Source organism: Python bivittatus, unplaced genomic scaffold (assembly GCF_059951505.1).
Source record: "Python bivittatus isolate LINGU-HERP-01145 unplaced genomic scaffold, Pbiv_v1 ctg000070_np1212, whole genome shotgun sequence".
Taxonomy (NCBI): Eukaryota; Metazoa; Chordata; class Lepidosauria; order Squamata; family Pythonidae; genus Python; species Python bivittatus.
The window spans coordinates 44,075,058-44,090,054 of NW_028277034.1; the positions used below are offsets into that span (position 1 = coordinate 44,075,058).

General features: G+C 37.3%; 1 protein-coding gene across 1 annotated transcript in view; it reads right to left on the bottom strand.

Moving 5' to 3' along the window:
- Nucleotides 1-9,711, bottom strand: part of GRID2 (glutamate ionotropic receptor delta type subunit 2) — a 490,302-nt gene extending 480,591 nt beyond the window's left edge. Inside the window, exon 1 of the mRNA XM_088133270.1 lies at nucleotides 9,572-9,711. The gene's annotated coding sequence lies outside the window, so the exon portion shown is untranslated. The remainder of the gene's footprint in view (nucleotides 1-9,571) is intronic.
- Between the last annotated feature and the right edge of the window lie 5,286 nt (nucleotides 9,712-14,997).

The following is a 14,997-nucleotide window of genomic DNA, read 5'->3' on the forward strand; positions in this document are numbered from 1 at the left end:
TAAGATTGCAGGGAGAAACATCAACAACCTCAGATATGCAGACGATACTACCCTAATGGCAGAAAGTGAAGAAGAACTAAAGAGCCTCTTGATGAGGGTGAAAGAAGAGAGTGCAAAGCTGGCTTGAAACTCAACATTAAAAAAACTAAGATCATGGCATCTGGACCCATCAATTCCTGGCAAATAGAAGGGGTAGAAATGGAAGCAGTAACAGACTTCATTTATTTGGGCTCCAAGATCACCGCAGACGGAGACTGCAGCCATGAAATTAAAAGACGCTTGTTCCTTGGGAGGAAAGCTATGGGAAACCTAGACAGCATATTAAAAAGCAGAGACATCACCTTGCCGACAAAGATCCACATAGTCAAAGCTATGGTTTTCCCAGTAGTAATGTATGGCTGTGAGAGCTGGACCATAAAGAAGGCTGAGCGCCGAAGAATTGATGCCTTTGAACTGTGGTGCTGGAGAAGACTCTTAAGAGTCCCCTGGACTGCTAGGAGGTCAAACCAGTCAATCTTAAAGGAAATCAACCCTGACTGCTCATTGGAAGGATCGATAATGAAGCTCAAGCTCAGGTACTTTGATCACCTAATGAGAAGAGAGGACTCTTTGGAAAAGACCCTGATGCTGGGAAAGATTGAAGGCAAAAGGAGAAGGGGACGGCAGAGGATGAGATGGTTAGATAGCATCACTGAAGCAATGAGCATGAAACTGAGCAAACTCAGGGAGGCAGTGAAGGACAGGAAGGCCTGGCACGATATGGTTCATGGGGTCACAAAGAGTTGGAAATGACATAATGACTGAACAACAACAAAAAATGCAGGAAAAAGTACAGGTCTTATAGAAGAAAAATACCTGAAAGTTCTAAGCAAGAAGTAGAAGTTGCTGAGTGAAGAAGACTAAAGAAAAGAGAATATGGTATACCAAAGCCGCACATAGAAAATGTCAGTTAGAGACCACGTACATTGAGAAGAGAGAAGGGACTTTGGGTGAATATGCATTTTAATTCAATGATTTGGTGAAGATTGATCATATGGAACATCCTGGAAAAATAAGAATGTTACATTAAAAAAAAAACATTTTGAAAAGTTTGGCTTTGGAATAAACATAATTGATCAAAATTTAGGAATCAGAATAGTAAAATAGAAAGTTGTGTAAAACAGTCTCCCAAAATTCTTCTATTTGTGCAGGGGGAAGGGGAGGAGGTAAAAAAGGTTAAGATGGGGGCTACAGCTGCAAGTTTGGTGTTTTGGACCTTCCTTGTTCCCTCCCCTTGCTGGGTGACCCCGAGAGAACTTTCTTTTTCATTTTATTGAGTGCATTGGAACATTTCTCAGAAATTTTCAGAAAATACTAAAAAGAAATTCTGCCCAATTACGTTTTTATGAAGATGGGGAATACATGATTATTCTTATGCTAATAATGAATAGATAGAGAAATTCTGACAGGTTTGCCAATGTGGTTAATTGCCATGGATCAAAATGGAACTCTTCTTCAAAGGAGTAAGCAATTTTCATTTCCAAACTCTTTCTGTTTGCTTTGTTATACCAGGAAAATTAGATCCTTATCCTAGATAAACAGGTTTTAGCTTACTGGCCCTCCGTTGACTTATATTTATCTATTGGCATCCACTTGTACCTCTAGAAGAAGTTAACCCAGCATGCTGAGAATGGATATGCTACATCTCCAAAGTATCTCAGATCTGATTGCAATATAATGAAGAGCCATTTAAGTCATTACCTCCACATAAATTACTCAATGCTCCCAATCTATAATTGCTAAACATTTTAAGCAGCATGGTTTCTACACAAGGGGAGGGAAGAACATGAATCCTGGAGTGAAGGAAGAGAATTATAATTGAACACTATGCTATATAGTGCATTTCACCAGCAGGCCTGCTGTTTGTTCTTATCCACTATAATATGCATTGTCTCATTTGATCATGTAATCAATGTGTTATAGAGATATCATTTTAAATAATACAAGTATTGACAGCTTTAGGTATTTATATGAACTGATTAAAACAGAGTTCTACATGGCCCAGCATATTTTTTTCTAGGAGTTTTAAATATTTTATCATTTTTATGATGCAAATGTTGCAAATTAAAAAAAAATTAAAAAAAGGGAACATAGACAATGAGAAGCTGGGTGGACTCCACAGAGCCTGAGAAAGCGGATGCCAATTTGCAGGTAATACATCATCATTAACATCATCATCATCATCATATCTACATGATGTCCTTCAAGAAGGCATACTTAGTGTTCCCTCTCTAATTACAGGACTGGAACATAGGATCAAAGAGAGGATTCCAGACTGAACTTGCTGATAAATGGGGTAGTAAAGGACACATGTTCAGTTTTCAAGATTCTGTAATCTACTGTCCCAATCCCCCCCCCTTTTTTTCCTTTCAATAATTTGGTTAATCATATTCTATGAGAATCTAGCCTTCTTGATTGTGATTGGAATACTGTGTGCACCGAACATATATTGACAAATAGGACTGTATTCAGGGAATAGTGACCAGGATGGTGAAAGTACTAGAAAGCAAGTCCTGTGAGGAATTATTAAAGGAGATGGATATGTTTAGCCTGGAGGAAAGAAGATTAAAAGAAGACATGACAGTAGTCTTCAAATATCTGAAAGTCTGTCATGCAGAGAATGAAACAAAATTGTTTTCTGCTGCTATTCCAAATGGCAGGATTAGACATATTGGTGGCAACTGTAAGGAAACAGAGTTCAGCTACATTTTAGGAAAACTATCCAATGGCAAAAAGAGCAGTAAAGCATTTCTTCCTGAGAGATAATAGGCTACTTAAGCAGAAGTATGGGACAACCCTCTGTTAGAGACACTAAAGTAGCATTCTGTGCTGAATTCCTATACTGATCAGGGAGATGATCAAGCTGCATGGTGGTTCTAAGCTTCCTTTATTAAGTTATGTAGTTCCCCTTCTTGGGAAGGGGAAAATGGTGGTTCTAAGCTTCCTTTATTAAGTTATGAAGTTCCCCTTCTGGGGAAGGGGAAAATTTAACATCCTTTTCCTCCCCTCTCAGATTCTTGTTATCAATCTGCATATTCATAATGGAAGGCAGCAGCACATACTGTAATACAACAACTGCATAGGTTTATGGAATCAGAGCTTGAATATAGTTGTCCTTAGTACATTTCTCAATTCCACAAAAGTAAATGGAGGTACACATCACTGAGTGATATGATTTTCCCAACTAATGTAAGTAGGGAGGTTATCTGCATTAGCAATCAGAGAGTTTCCAAAAGTTGTCTTGTAGATCCTTGATTTCAAAAAGATTTCCTAGTGCAGAAAAGCTAGCAAGAGAAGTAGCAGCCAAAAGTTACAAAGCAAATAGCAAGCTATAGAACAGAGAAGCTTTTATGCTGTGGACATTAAAGCACAGAGCTGCGTTGGCTATGACCAGCTATTGTTCATCAATATTGTCATGGAATATTGTTACAGCTTAGAAAACATTTTAGGGAGGGGTAGCAGTTCTTGGGCAGTTCTAGGTCATGGAAGTTCATGTCCTAGCTGACTCTTGGTAGTTTTATCCATCAGTCATACTTTGATCTTCTCCTGGTCTTTGGCAAAGAGATTACATCCCATTCAGACATGAATTCCATGTGGTTCAGCTAGTTTTTGGTTTACCCTTCCAAACATGAGCAACCCACTATTCATAGGCAACCATTAAAAACCTGAAAGAGAAAGGCCATAGATTTCTGCTTACCAAGAGTATACGCTGATCATGAGCTACAATGCTTTGTCCTCTAAATGTTTTTCCCACAGCCTATAATTTAGCTCACATAAATGGCATTTTAAACATTTCCTATGCTGTTTCACAGGGAGGCTTTCCACAGAACATTTTTTTTTCACCTGACCATAAAGCTCTGTGAAATTTTTAATAGTTTTCTTGCCTTTCCCATCATCAACCTTCAAAATACTACTGTATGTAGGTCTCTGGTATATATAACAATTTTTTTTTTTTTTACTAGACTAAGCATAGTAAAGCTTGGAATGAAGATGGGCTCTTCTTTTCCTAGCCTATCAACAATTAGCAACAATCCAAATTTTCATTAGACATGTGCAGCTCATATTAGTTTTCTTGCTTTATCTATAATTGCAGGAAACATTCATTTAGATCTGATTCACCCTGTGAGCCATAGTAGAATATGAAATGATAATTACTGAGTGCCACTTGTTTTTGGTAGAAGTGTATTTGAAAGAGCGGGAACTAAAGGGAACTAAATTTCTGAAAGTAAACATAGCATGATGGAAGGGTCTGGCAAAATTTCAAGTGACCTTTGGCTTGTATTGATATGTGACATTTCTTGGGGGAAAAAATTGGATAACAGAGCAGAGAGCTATTTTTCAGTGGTCTATTGTGTCCCAGGACTTCCAGCAGGATCAACAAACGCAAGCTAAGAATGCCACAAGACGGGAGACTGATGTAACAAGGCAACTGAAAGCAATTCTACTCCAGGGTTTAAAAAGGCAAAGATGAATGCAAATACTCATTTAAAATGAGGTAGCACAAGAGCACTGTTTATTGACTTATGGCTGATGCCTTTTCTAAAGAAGAGGAGACCTGAAAAGACCTCCTGCAGCACAGCTATATAAACATATACACAAACTCTTGACCCATGCAATGATATTAACTCTCAGGTGTATAATCGTGACTGTCTTAATCTTAATATCATTAAATGGATTGTGTTTGTACATGTTTGGATGCTGTAATGAGTTTATTTAGATCTCTTCATACATCAAAGGCTTGTGTGTAATCCATTAAGTATTTCTTGGGCAATCTCTGTATGTCTCAAAGGAAGCCTACCCTAGCTGGGATTCCATTGTTTAAATTCTAAAGCAAAATAAATCTTGGCTACACTCTCCTGACTGAATATGGCAGAATACCTGGGTGTAAGCATCTTCCTCAATCATTTCTTTTAACCAGCAAGTATTCTGTACATAAATACCCAGTGAATTATTTTATGTAAATAAATGTCTTCTGTTTAATGAACACATTTCTTATTCTTAAACCATTTTTTTCTATCAGATTTATACTACTTCTATATTGTCATGATTGCAGTAGCAGATGATAATAACTAGGGCTATGCAAATATTTAATATGTAGCTTTGATTCACTGGTAATTCAATAAATTTAAATTTCCACATCAAATCTCTGAAACAATTCAAGTTAGAATCAATTTAGATGCCAACATTCAGACTCTATTCAAAGACTTGACAAGCTTTTGCATTAATGCACTTTTCCATATTTGGTTTGAAATACAGAATTAAATCTATAATTCAAAAGCCCAAATTAAATCAAATCAAAATTTATTCAGAAATTTGAATCAAATCAAGGGTGATCCCCAAATACATGTAGCAATAAATATTAGCTGCCTCATAAGCAGAAGTTTGTGAGGAATGGCTGACTTTATTTCTTGATAAGCAATTTGATGTAGTATGTGATCAGATAAGACTCTCACATTATCTTGGGGGCTGCTTCAATAACTTTGTCCTTTTTCTCAGTACATCAGTTTGTTCAGGAAAGAGGAAGGCTGGTTAACACAGAATATACTGCATACAGTATATTCTATTGACAGAAAGGTTTTGGCTTGAGACCACCGAAGTATTCAGAGAATACAATGTAGAGACTAGGACATTCACACTTATCGTTGCTATCTCCACCATTATGATCAGGCTTCCCTTTGCTGGCAGCGTAAAAAAATTCAAGAATAGATTTCCAAGAAATATGAAAAATCATAACTGTTTATTGTAGAAAGCTACGAAACCATTATGAAATAATTCCAGTGAATATGCATATCAAATGAGAGCTCTGTTTATAGTGAAATTAAGGTTCAAAATTCTTACATTTTTCTCCCACCTGAGCAGTGCAAGAAACCTCTCTTTTTTGGACAGGAGGTCTGGTATCCATCAATCTATTGGTAGATTGGTAATGGATAGATCTAGTGTCAGGCTGTTTATTTCTGACTGTAAGTCTCAAAATTAAATTAAATCCATGGGTTCAAGTTTAGAAGTATTAGCTCGTCTAAGTTAGCCAATTCAACAGCCAATATTTTTAATTATACTAATCTAATTTTTGTGTGCGTGTGCCAGTGAATGCTAGGTTGATGACATTTTCTAGTATTCAGAAGTTATATTCAGGCATTCAGCTGAACAAGTAGAAGGCTTCAACATGAATAAAGTAGGGTTGAACAATTTTCTGAAGATCAAGGACTGTAAGTCACTTCCTCAACCAAATGCAGGGCTGCTGTGATGACACTTTGAAGGACAGGAAATGTTTGGCCCATTTTTCAGATTTTTGAGGGCTTTAATGACAAGAATGGGAGCAAGAAGCCTCTAGGTACATATTGTGCTTAACTACATCTTTTAAAAGCCCCCAAAGCCTCCTACAATGACCAAAATGGTACCATCAAAACATTAAAACTTCAGCAAGACAACATTGGGACATTTGGGGAGAGTCAAAGTTGGAATTTGGACTCATTTGCTCTTTCTTTCATTTCCTTCTTTACACTGAAGAATGCCAAAAATAATACAACCAAAATGTGATAGCATTAGCATTTCAGCTGCTCAGCCTCTGAGCGTTTGAGCGGGGGATGCAAATGATGCTAAGAGAAATGCATGTGGCCTATAGGTTGTCAGTTGCCCATCCCTGGGGTAAAGAATGGGGCTACATATGAAATGCCACATCCTACCTTCTCTAACTTTAATATATTCAGCTAGAGATAAGAAAGAGAGGATCTTAGCAAATAGCAGCACCTCACTGACCTTAGCTGATGTAACAAGTTAAACAAGGGCAGAACTGGTTAGATTTAGATGAAGCAATACCTAAACTTCCAGGGCTGTGGGCTATACTGGGAAGAATCATATTCTTTATTCAATCTTCACCTTCCAATGAAATTTTGTTTGTGAACAATAGAGAACACAGGCATATTTCCTTATGCCATTTTATAATGTTCCATGTATAGTAGAAGCATATGCTTTATTTTCCTAAATCTAAACTACTCCCTTTCTCTAGCAAATCTGTCATTGAGGGAAGACTTCAAGCTATTGTTCCATACCATTAAACTAATACCGCATGATGGTGCATAAAACGTTTGTCAGCAGTTGCTATAGACTGTCATCAGTTATAACATTCATATAAGATCTACTTTAGTTAACTAGATTGTTTTACAGATGATGCTCAGCTTTGATGTCCACAGGATTCTGGGTGCTGCTTATTTTCTTGAACTAGCCCAGGGCTATGTCTTAATTGGTTATCTCTAAACTCTAGAAGGACATTTGATTTGTCACAATGTGCTGAGTGGAACCGAACATCCACTTTCCAGTGTGTCCTGCTTTAAAAAATAAAAGTCAGATAAATATGGAATTACAATAGATTTTGATCCCCAGTTTTCTTGAAGGACGCATCATCACACTCCATTGAATTAATGGAATATTATTACGATAAGATGTTTTATTTTATTTTATGTTATTTTATTTTAGGATAAAAACTCAAAAAGTATTCATGGATGAAGTTAAAACTGAAATTAAAACTGTTTCTCTGTGAAAATAAAGATTTAGTTGCCAACCTATAGGTAAAAATTCATCTTCCTGATAAAAAAGCAAAGAGGAAGTGGATGTGTCTCTCTGGCAATAAAACAGTCAGATGCCTAAGCAAGCTATGGGTGCAGTTTTTCAACCTCAATGAGTCATCATCAACATCAGCATCATCTGAGCCATGCCATTATTAAAACAAGCTTTACAAAGAAGCTGAAGCAAGCCACTGACTGTGCTTTCTCAAGGAGTTTTCTTTGCAGGAGGTAGTAGGAAGTGGTAACATGTTATGGTATAGGTGGTGAAGAGATAATGGTACAAGGAATGGTGGGAAAGTAAGATATAACATACCACAGGATCAAAAGGGAGCTGCTCACTTGTTTACTTTAGTTCTGCAAAGTTGTTGAAGGAGGCATGTAGAAATTCAGCTGAAGCTGGAAGCGGCAGACATTGCAGAATTTATATCTGACCCAAGAAATGCATGCTTCTGAAGGATCCAGAATCTCAAACAATGAAAGATGAATACATGCCTTCCTCAAGGCAGAAAGGGCCACCCCCTTCCTCAGAGAAGTAGGCACCACCACATGGGCCAAACATAGGTCATCTGTCAAGCCGCCCAAATTATCCAGGAAGACAGACAGGTGGTCAAGCTCATAGACTGGAGAACCCTGTCCACTTCCTCAAGAGTCACAGAAACACAATCACTCCAGGAAAACAATGAAACGTCTAGTGGCACCTATCACATAAGGGTTTTCGGATCACAGCCTAGTTCATCACATAAATGGCACACAGTCCTAAGAGCTGGGTATTATATATGTACAGGCTACTGTTCAGGGATGTAGTGAAGATAAAGGAAAGGGAGAATGGTGAAAGGAAATGTGAGAAATATATATATATCTAGAAATGATCAAATAATTAAAAAAATAATTATGTGTGAAATGGACATTTTTGCATTCATCAACTCATTTGGATTCTGTTTTAAAATGAAATAACCTCATTCATGCTCCTTGGCTCTGGTGATCATAATACAGTTATCCTTTCAATTTTATACTTCTCTGAAGTTTGCAATGCAGTTACCCATTAAAAACTTGCAAAGTGTATAATAAAGAAAAATGCAAGCAAACCACTTGGAGAAAGCTGTGTACAAATGCAAATATCTTTAAAACAAAACAAAACAGAACACAGAGTGATTCTGAAATCTGATGGAACAGAACTGAGATTGAATACATGCAAAACTGAGATAGACAAGATGTGTATTAATCCATACAACCCTTGCCAGGGATCATGCATCTACAGTCAAGTCAGGACTCAGAAGTCAGGCCAGATGATCAGAGATAGGGGCTTTGAGTGAAGACCAGAGATCAGGCTAAGAATCAGATCCAATAAAAGTGATAATTACCCAATCAAAATTCCATACAGACAGAGCAGGGAGAATGTATAGCTCTCTCTATTGAGTAAATGCAAACAACAATCTAGACAGATGGAGTTGTTCCAGTGCTTTGGGAAAGAATGGTATTCTGTTTCATGAAATACTTCTGAATTCACAGTACTGTGGATGCTGTCTTACAGCCTGAGCTCAACCTATTTCACGGGGCTTTGAATGATGAAATGAATGTGGGGAACCCCCATATATGCATTATATTAAGCACGTTGATTACATGTTAGATAAAAGTTAAGAATGATTGCTCTTTTTAATGTGTGCACACTATTGCTAAGTATTGATATGGAACAATGCAATGGAAACAGAAGGGAAGATTCACTGCCTACCCAATGCAAATTAAGCATATCTGTCAAAGTTATTAAGTGCAATCAGACAATTGTGATGCCTTTTATTGCGATGACTTAATTTAGTGTCCAAGCTAAAAGGCCTTCAGATTTCTCTTGCCAGTGCAAAAGTAGCAACCTATCATGTGCCAGCAATCCATCATCAGATAGTTCCCATACTGTATATGACCCCAGAAACCAAATCTATCAACGTCATTTTTATACCAGCAATTCATTTGCTTACCTCCTTTTGTAGTTAATCTTTCACAGAGTGGAAGGGAGTTTCTTGGATTTCCTTCCTAAATCTTCAAAGACCATAGTAATAGATGTTCTCAATAGTATCATTTGTTTACTCTACATACCGGCCACCTCAGTCTCCACAGCAATGTTAGGTGACTTACAAAAATATCAGTTATGAAGGTTGAAACAAACAGAAAAGGAAAACAGGTAATAGGGTCCCTAAGTTGTTAAAAAAGCCAAGTCTTCAAGGTTTTCTGGAAACACAACAGGTTAGGGACTGTGCAGACATCAGGAAGGTTTGAAGAGCAGGATCAGCCCAATATTCTTGGCTCTGATTGGCAGCAGCTTTCCAAGGTTTCACACCAGAGTGTTTTAAATCGAACCTGGAGATGCCCGCAAAGCATATGCCGTACCTATAACTTGGGACCCTACACTAAAAGCTGTCAAAGTTGAAAAACTGAGGTACATCAATATAGTTTCTTTTTCTTCTTTAATTTGCCCATCAAGTTTGGGAGGGACTGCATCATTAGCCCAAGAAAACCAAAAAAGGATGGGGGGAACCCTCCCCCCCCCCCCAGTAACTGCATGATCAATCAGTTTACTGAAAAATCCCAAAAGTATGCCTAATACCTCAGTGTGAAGCTATAAGCAGGAGAGTTAACAAGGAGAAGCAGGACATAAATAACCACCAGGCCACATTAAGAATGCAATTCTTTTAAAAATAATCATAAGCACTGGATAAATGAAAATAGACTTCATAATGTTATATTGGCAGATGTGGCAATGTTATCAAAAGACCACATACACACTATACATACAGACTAACACAAAAGCTCAAGACACGATTAGCTCTGTTTTTCATAACCTCTCCGCTCATAATGACTAAAACAAGTTAATGCTGTTAGTCAGTCTAACCTTTGCTGTTCTGATTGTTCTCCTGTTCAAAAGCAGCCATAAAACAAAGTAATTCTATCATTATCCCCTAATCTATCGTTGGCAAATAGAACTGTGCTGCTATTCGTATTGTTCTTGCAAGCAGAAACACCTCACTTTGTTGCCTATGATTTATTCCATTCGCTTCTCCTGATGTTTCACTGCTCTGCTAATCAGTTCAAGTAAGGTAGAGAGACTCTTAACACCTGCAGCGATCCAGCAGGAAGTGAAGTGGGAGGTGGAAGGGGGGAAGGCCCAGACCCCCTGGCGAGATGGAGCAAGGAACTCCACTCATCCTAGCTGGCAGAAGCCTTCTTTTAAATCTCTGAGGCCTTACTTCAAACAAGCCTGACAAAATACCTGATTAGTTTTCCAAAGCACCAAGTATGGGTCTGGAAACTTGGGAGTTTAAACTTCAGTCTATTTTTAATCATGTCAACTGCCCAGATAGTTGGCAGGGCACTGTATTGCTAGACCATCTTTTTTTTTGCCTCCTGACATGTCATCTGACAATGTCATTATACAACAGGACTAGTTATTACAGTCATTTCCCCTGTTATCTTAGAAACCCAGCCTGTCTTTAGTTCCTTGTATACTAGTCTTAATGCATAAGCCAGGTTGCACCTGGATTTCTCTCAGATGCCTAAATTCTGTAGCTGTATCAGTGCCTGTGTGGCAAACTAAGGCTCGGGACAGTTTGCTTGGAAAAGAAAACAGTTGTCTGAATTGATTCTTGGAGAACTGCAAATCCATATTTTCAAGTAGAATTAGGTTAAGGGTGGTAGCATATTTTTCTTAAGGCACCACTGCAAAAATCCCATACCCCAGCAGATTCCTATATATATATCATGTCAGACTATTTAATCATAATACAGTATTCTGTACAGTGTTATCATTATGATGCCCCAGGAATGTCTTGGGTAAAGAATGCATACAATTATGCACTTGTACCCCATGCCAGCATGCTTAGATCTTTGCTTAGTGAATGAAGGCTGTAATGGCCTGGGATGGGGAGAACCTGGCTTTGACTCAACCCTAGCAATATGGAGTGGTTGTGGGTCTTTGCCCACCCCTCCCTGGTTGGGAAGAGATGATACCTTTGACTCTAGATGGGGTAGTCTAGTATGGAGAAAGCCAAGAGAATCTCTAGGAATTACACTTTTCCCCCAGAAATCCAAGAGATCCCAGAGTGATGAACAGAATATGCTTGTAGGGGTTTTGACTTCTACAAGAGGCTCACAGATATGTATTCTAGTGACAACCTTCATTTTGAAAACCACTCTCCTAAAACTTCCTCTTTAGGAAGTTTAGTTCTTCCCCTATGAACCAGGAATTAATAGGCTTGGCAATTAGGCTTAGGAATGAAAAGTCAATGAGTTCCAGAAACCATCTTGAAGGTTTCTATCCATGTTTGACTGAATCATTGATTGAGGTTTTGTTTTAAAAAAAACCTCTTATCAAGGCACCGGTATGTTGATTTAAGTGTAAGCGCTGATGATGGTAAATGGTTTTGATACTCAGTTTGGCACCAACATTCTTTGACCTTTTGTAAGCAGAAAAGACACCATCTCTGTTGATCTCAAAAGCAAGCTGTTTAAAGGCTTTTATCTTCTATTGTGTGTTTGGAACCAACGTGTTTGATCTTTGCAAATTAACCTAGGTTGACCTACCAAAGATGAAATTGCTTCAGAGGCAAAGAGTAATTATAATTACTACACTATGTATTCAAGAAAGTTTTCCTTTTATATAAAACTACCCATAATGCAGCTATTTGGGAAGGGTCATATAATCGTATTAAGTCTATCCCAATACTCTCACTGTCTTCTGCAAGTCTTCAGTTTTGCTGATAAATGTGCTTATTCCTGATAGAACTATTTGATTTTTATGCTGCATCTGTATATAGAATTTGTAAAGGGGGGTATTTAATAATTTTGAAGAATGGGGGAAAAGACCTGACAGTATCCTGTACTTCATGCCCTATTAGAGATTCAAGTTATAAAATGAGCTGAGTGGTCAAAAAAGAAAACAGAACGCATTTTTTCACCAGGTTTCTTGCATTTGTGGGTCTATGAATTATTAACTGAGCATAAGGGCCTAAGAACATAGTCAGAGAATTAACTTCTATAAAGTGCTACTCCTTTGAGGAGCATACAAGTCAAAGATTAACCAAAATGACAAGAGGAATTTAATAGCTTTGAGTCAAGTCTAGCATCTTCTAGATGGGATCAGGAAGAGCATACAACAAAATGTGGCCTTGTTATGAGTGTACTCTCTTTGTGAATTGATAAGCTCAGAGACTGACAGATGCTTATATATTCTCAGTGCATATTCAGAGAGAGATAGAGAAAGGGAGAGAGAGAGACAGAGAGACAGAGAGAGGAGAAATCATGGGACTAACATTGTTTCTCAGAGGTTTGGATTAAAGTTGGAATTTCCAAGAAAAATAAAGTCTAGGTAAAAGGAAGTGCAGAGAGGGGTCAATCTTTGTTTCAAGGGGGAAAAAAAAACTATTTCTGTTGAAGAACTACATATTCTAGCCACAATTGCATGTTATGTTTTATTTCTTTATTTGTTCCTGTGTGGAGCTAAGTCAAATCTAATTTCTCTGTACAAATTAAGAAAATTGAGTTTTATGTTAGTCTTCAATCAAAGTTCAGTTTGGATACAAGAGGATATTAGAATTTTGTTCATAATTTTCCTGTGTTTTGTACAATCTGAATCCTGTTCCTACTTCTTTATAGAGACCTTTTTATCTGTAGCAGACCATTGCCATCTGCCAGACCATCTGCCTGATCCATTTCTTTTCCACTTTCGAGTGGATTTTCTGTTCTCATATTCCAACTCTGATCAAGGCAACTCTGCAACTCCTTTTCTACAAGGTTGAATATAAGCATTTTTAAGATTTACAATGAAAAAGGATTTTAAAAATACTTAATGTCTTTTTATAATACATTTTTATTTGATCATCTCTTGTGAGATGGGTCAATTTTCCAAGAAGCATTGAAATGTTCTGGTCATCTGTCTCTAAGCCGCACAACCAGGAAGTAGCATTATAAAAATTCTTCCATCCCCCTCCCAATTTTTCCATTTTAATTACCAGAAAGTTAACAAGGATTCTCTCATATTCTGAGGTGAGGCTGGGAATACCCGAAAATAGATGGAAGATAGATGATAGTAGCAGAAAACTACCAAGTTGTTAGCCAAAAGCAGAACGCAGGGCCAGGATGTGAAGATACAGAGGGCTTCTGGGAGAGGGGTTTGAGACATTCAGGATGTTACTTTACATGTGCAGTTAGTTCTGCTGTACACATATATAACTTTCTTCAGTGAATTGGATGGAAGGAAAAGGAAAAGGAATATTATGCATATCAGAGAAACAGACACGTAATATGAGCATGTAGATGGGAGGAAACAGAATCAAAAGAAATCTCAATAATGTATTTGCCTGCTTTTCTGTCTCCCTCTCTTCCTTTTCTCTTTCTTGTTGCCATACGAACAGCAGACTTTAGACCATTTTAGACCATTTCTTCAGAGTTCTGGAACATTTTCTTCACATTGCATGGAGTCTTGAGAAGTTTGAGCAGCACATATATAGGACTGGGCTTACAGAATTCCTGTAGTATATCATTTCAATATGTTGCCTATGCAACTGTTGGGTACCTCATGTTTCCATTTATAATGTTCACAACAAAAGCATGCTTTGTGTATGCTTTAGTATTGCATGAAAAAGTGCTTTAGTATTAAATGAGCTTTAGTATTAAATGAACTTCTCCAATCTATAAATAAACTTATCTACTTTATAAATGAACTTCTTTTCTTCCCTAATTAATTTTACAATCCTAGATAAGGGAAAGTTTCACTTCATTATTTCTTATGTATCCCATATCAAATACACTCCAACATTACCCTTAGAAATACACATTATAAAATGAGGAAATAACATCAAAATATATTCACATTTAGTTCTACAGTTGTGCCCTGACATAATTATTATTATAGAGTAGCTATGGAAAATCATGTTGGTGGTGGGTTTTGATGAAATAAAATTGATAAGAATAGTTGATAGATGTACAGAGATAAATAAACTGCCAGTGTTGTGATTAGTAATCCATACAGAGCAAACATGGCCTTATAAAGGTCACTTAACCTTTGCTCCCAAGTACATTCCTAAATCATTTTTTCTCATTACTTGGACTGTCTTATATATTTTGTAAGAGTGAATCTGAATTTGATACTAAGAATACACTTGAAACAGGAAGGTTCAGCCAATCATAATTCTGTAGCTGAGCATATTAATGACTAATAGATGACAGCAAGATTTTCCTTTTGTAACATTTACTCTTCATATGTAAAGTTTAAGCTAGAGGTCTATATTAGATTTGATGAACCCTGAATCCAAAGTTTAAGAAGGAACATTTGAATAGATGTTTTAGCCCTCTGATTAAAAAAAAACAACAGACAGACAGACAAATCATTGTGTTTTCAGTCCAGATCTCA